Source organism: Ochotona princeps, chromosome X (assembly GCF_030435755.1).
Source record: "Ochotona princeps isolate mOchPri1 chromosome X, mOchPri1.hap1, whole genome shotgun sequence".
Lineage (NCBI taxonomy): Eukaryota > Metazoa > Chordata > Mammalia > Lagomorpha > Ochotonidae > Ochotona > Ochotona princeps.
In genome coordinates, this window is record NC_080865.1 from 100,310,553 (window position 1) to 100,315,911 (window position 5,359).

General features: G+C 37.4%; 1 non-coding gene across 1 annotated transcript; it reads right to left on the bottom strand.

Annotated features, from left to right (window-relative positions):
* On the bottom strand, positions 1-164 carry LOC131478669 (U1 spliceosomal RNA). Its single transcript, XR_009244601.1, has one exon. It is a non-coding gene; the product is annotated as a U1 spliceosomal RNA (small nuclear RNA).
* Positions 165-5,359: the final 5,195 nt, after the last annotated feature.

The following is a 5,359-nucleotide window of genomic DNA, read 5'->3' on the forward strand; positions in this document are numbered from 1 at the left end:
CAGGGGAGAGCGCGAACGCAGTCCCCCACTACCACAAATTATGCAGTCGAGTTTCCCACATTTGGGGAAATCGCAGGGGTCAGCACACCCGGAGTGCAATGGGTGAGCCTTGCCCTGGGAAAACCACCTTCGTGATCATGGTATCTCCCCTGCCAGGTAAGTATGCCATCTTACATTTTTAAATTCCTAATACTTGCAAGAAAGAGTGATTTTTGTAGACTCAGTAATGACCACTGAACTCTTAGATACTGAAATAAGGGTATAAATATTAGCAGATATTAAAGGAAACCTATACAATTTCTCCCAGCATAAGGTACATTCTTATTTTATTGAATTTATTATTTATTTTATTGGAAAGTCAGACATACGTCGGGGAGAAGATACAGAGAATAAGATTTTCTGTCCTCTGATTTACTCCCCAAGTGGCCGCAATGGCCGGAGCTGAGCTGATCCGAAGCCAGGAGTCAGAAGCCTCTTCCAGTTCTCCCATGTGGGTATAGGGTCCCAAGGCTTTGGGCCATCCTTGACAGCCATTCCAGGCCACGAACAGGGAGCTGGATGGGAAGTGGGGCTGCTGGGATTAGAACTAGTGGTCACATAGGATTCTGGCAATGTGCAAGGTGAGTACTTAACTGTTAGGCTACCACGCCAGGACCAGAAGGTATATTCCTAAAAGAGACATGATTGATTTACTGAGAGTTAATGAAAACAGGTTATGTTGGCTACATATGAACAGTTTTCTGTGTCATATTTTTCACAATTTATTGATATGCCTTCTCCATTAACTTGTGTATTTGAGAAATCCTATATTTTATTCACATGCATGTCAGCCTAAGAAGTGTGCTTGGCATATAATAACACACACACTCCACTAAGCGTATGGTTGATCAATGAATAGATTTAATTAATTCCACAAAAATTTCAGAGGAAGTGAATAAAATTTTAATGGGCTTTCCAAGTTACTGTGTTTTCTTTCTCCTTTAGAATGACTGTTGAATTTCAGAAGCAAAAAAAAAAAAATCATAGGCAAAAGCAAGAGAATTACTTCATTGAACCAATATGTATTGAACTGTGTTAATTGGTTTATAAGATAAAATAAACAAAATATGCTCCCTGCCTCTAGTAATAAAATAAAACCTAATTATATCAGAAATTTTTTTCTTCCTGGATAAAATATTCAATATTAATTTGAAAGCTTAGTTAAAAATAGCTTTGAATTCTATCTATTTCTTTTATTCAAAACATTTAAAAGACATACAAAGGGAGGACTGACTGGCAAATCTGTTTCTGTACTTATTTTTCTTCTTGCTAAATGTTCTTTAGTAGTTAAAGTCCATTTCACCATCTATGGTTACCATTTGATGTAAAATGACTTGCCCTTTAGAATAAATCACATGGTGTTAAAATATGCCTGAAGTTAATCACATTTTTGCTCTGTATTATGTGACTCATATTTTTGGAGTTGAAATATTCCTAGAATAATGTAATGGCACAGTTCCCCCAATTAATGTAATTTTCTGTTTAATTCAATTTTAGTCTACATAACGAATAAATTTTTTAAACTTCATAAACTTGACATTTTCTAAAGAAAAGTGTATATCATTTTAAGTATTTTACAGTAATATTTAGAGCCAACTTGTTTTTCTAAATGATGTTCTAAAAGTCAACCTTGATATGTAAATAATCTAATGTCTGATAAGAGCAAACAAAGTGAGATACAAAAAATATGCATTTAACGGATATCTCAGAAAATCAAGGTGGAAGAATAAGGCAATGTTTAAATAGACAGAAACATTAGCCGGAGTGAAGCAGAGAGGATACATTCCAGGAGATATGAGGAAAGAGTGATGGCAAAGTAGCACCTGGACGCTGTTGAACACAGGAAAGCAGCAGAGACAATGGCATGACGTAACAGTGACCAGATCCCCAACAGCATTCAGCAACCAGCGATCCAAACTCCACCAGCAACCAGGTTCCACCCAAAATAGGTCCAGGTAGCCCCAACACCTAACTGCCAAGAACTCCAGGAGTGGCACATTAGGTGGCATTTTGTACAGTGTGGCAAAGGATTTGAGACTGCAGGGAAAACAATGAACAGCATATGTACTGAGCAGGGAACAAACTCACTGATCTCAGGGCATTGCTCAAACCAGAAGTGGGAGAAAGGCTGTACAGATAATGTTGCAGCCCAACAGGAGGTGGAGAGTTTTGAGACAGGAACTGGGGCTCCAGATTCCATGGTGGAAGTTTGATATAAAAGCCCAGATCTGAAACTCGCTGGAGGGAGTGGCACCAGTTACTGCAAACAAAGAACCCTGTACCAACCACAGTAAGTAAAATCACATTGTAGACCTGTGAGTGACACAGCTTAGAAATCTGCCCTAAGGAGAAGAACCTGCCAACCAGAAATACAAAGACCAAGAGCAAAAGAAGAGACAGAGGCACAGTGATTATTACTGAAGACTCCCCTGCAAAGGAAAAAAAGTTTTGCAGAGTAAACTGAGGAATACATTGAGAAAATGGGGAATACAGAATTCTGAAAACACATTATAAATTTTCTTAACAATGAGAAGTACACACCAGAATTTAAGAACTGTATCACACAGGCAGTAGCAACACTGCAAAAAAAAAAAAATCTAGCAAAATTAGAAATTAAGGACTCAATAGAGCAAATTAAAAATTTAGTGGAAAGTCTCAATAATAGAATGAGGCAGAAGAAAGGATCAAAGAATTGGAAGATATTTCTTGTCACAATGGGGAAACAATCAAAAAGCTGAAAGCAGACCTGTGTCAAGCTATTAAAAAGTGTTCAAGGATTGAAAGATACTATTACAAGACCAAATGTAAGTTATGGGAATCCCAGAATATGCAGAAAGACAAGCTGGGTTTAAAAATGTACTTAATGATATACTAAAGGAAAATGTCCCTTATTTGAAGAAAGAATTGGGAAACAATATCCAAGAGGGGCACAGTACATCCAACAGGGTTCAACAACAGTGATCTTCACCAAGACACATGATGATCAAGCTCTCTTCAACCAACCATAAGGAAAAGATTCTTAAAGGTGTTCATGAAAAAAACTCAACTGACATATAAAGGAAGGCCAATTAAACTCACAGAAGACCTCTCACAAGAAACTCGACAGGCCAAAAGAGAATGGAGTGACATATTCCAGATCCTAAAAGAAATAAATTGTCGGGCTGGGGTAACATGTCTAGCAAAGCTTTCTTTTGTCTTTGAAAATGAAATAAAATTCTTCCACAGTAAAGATAAGTTAAAAAAATTTGCATCTAAGAAGCCGTTGAACTTGACTGGACAATAAGATGCTGGACTCTATGTTTGGTATATGCTTGCAATGGGGGAATCTCAACTGAACTTGAACTGTGGTTATGCAACAAGGTGGAGGAATCCACCATGGTGGGAGGGTTTGGGGAGGGGTGGGGAGAACCCAAGTACCTATGGAACTGTGTCACATAATACAATGTAATTAATGAATTAAAAATAATAAAAAAGTAGAAAAAAATTAAAAAAAAAGAATTTGCATCTTCCAAACCTGCCCTACAAATAATATTTCAAGATGTTCCCTTGACAGAGAAGAGTAGTAGTACTAACCAAAACCCAAGACAAATGTGAAGAACATCCCAGTAAAAGCTTGTGATTTTTGGACTTTGAATTTCTAGAAGCATAAATCCAAACAAACCTCTTATCTTTATGAAGCAAGCTGCTTCGGGTGTTTCATGATCACAATGAAAATGCTGATCAACATTAATGATCGGTATAAAGTAGTAAGTCAGTAAATATTGTATTGGTTCTACAATGTAGGCTGCTACATGCTAGAATAATAATAAAGCTTTTATAGAATCTGGGAGATACTCAGCATTTCAAGAATGGATTTAATCAAAAGAAAATATTTCAATTTGGGGGGTTGTTTTTACTGATTTACTTAAAAGACAATATGACATAGAAAGGGAGTTGAGGGAAAAAGAGGTTTCCTCCATATGCTGATTCACACTCCAAATTCCCAGGAACAATCCAGAGGCAGGCCAGATAGAAGCCATGAACCAGGAACTCCACCTGGGTCTCCCACATGGACTGCAGGGGTTCAAGTACTTGGGTGATCATCCAATTTTTCTTCCCCTCATACAGTAGCAGGAAGATAGATAGGAAAAAAACATAGTAGATTGGACATAAACACAGCACTCTTGTAACAGTGTTAAGGCATCTCAGGTGACAGCTTAACATTGCTGCAGTACAACACTGATCCCAATATTTTACTATTACTAAATAACAGTATCACTGCATTCCAATTATAGGAAGGTCAATGTATTTCTTCCCTCTAATCACTCAAAAATGCCACAAAATGCATTAAAATACTCATTACCTTCCTATTGTCATTGAAACAAATTACTAGAAACTATGTGAATACTAGACAAATTTATTGTCTTACAGTTCCCAAGGTCAAATTCTAAAATAAGGATGTTCATGAGGCTATATTAATTCTGGCTACTTCAGGGAAGAACCTTTCCCCTTGACTTCATTAGCTTTCTGCCCCATCTTCATTTTTTGGCTCAAGTGTTTTCCTTATATCACTTTAGCCTCTTCTGTTTTCTCATCTGCTATGAATAAATCTGATCTCCCTATCTCCATTTTATAAGGACTGTTATGATTTAATCATGCCCACCTAGAAAATCTTTCATCGAGAAATTTTACATGTTGGCATCTTGACAATTAGTCTCAGCATGTAAAGTAACACAAGCACAGATTCCAGGAATTAGCGATTCTGCAGAGCTATTATTCAGTCTACCACTATCTTTCCCAAACCCCCAAGGATTCATGTAAATCTCATTAGAAAAAATGCAAAGTATCAACCCACTGAAGTACCACCTGAAGTCCAAAGTCACTAAATATTCAAGAAGATCAGAAGTCACAAAACGCATAATCGAATTCTCCTGGTATAATCAATTCTGGTACAAAAATCTTTACCTATGAACCTCTGAATCTCAAAGAAATATTCCTATAATCCCACAATACAATATTGGAAAATGTCTAAGGAAGGCAGTTACAAACTTATCCATTCCAAATGGGAAAAAAAATAAAAGAAAAGGAGTCATGGTCTTGCCTGCAGCAATTCTAAAGATTTTTTTTTTTATTGGAAAGTCAGATATTCAGAGAGAAGGAGAAACAGAAAGGAAGATTTTCCATCTATTGATTCACTCCCCAAGCAGCCACCATAGCTGGAGCTGCGCTAACCCAAAGCCAAGTCCTCGGAGTCTCTTCCAGGTCTCCCAGTTGGGTACAGGGTCTCAAGGCTTTGGGCTATTCTCAACTGTTTTCCCAGACTACAAGCAGGGAGCTGGAT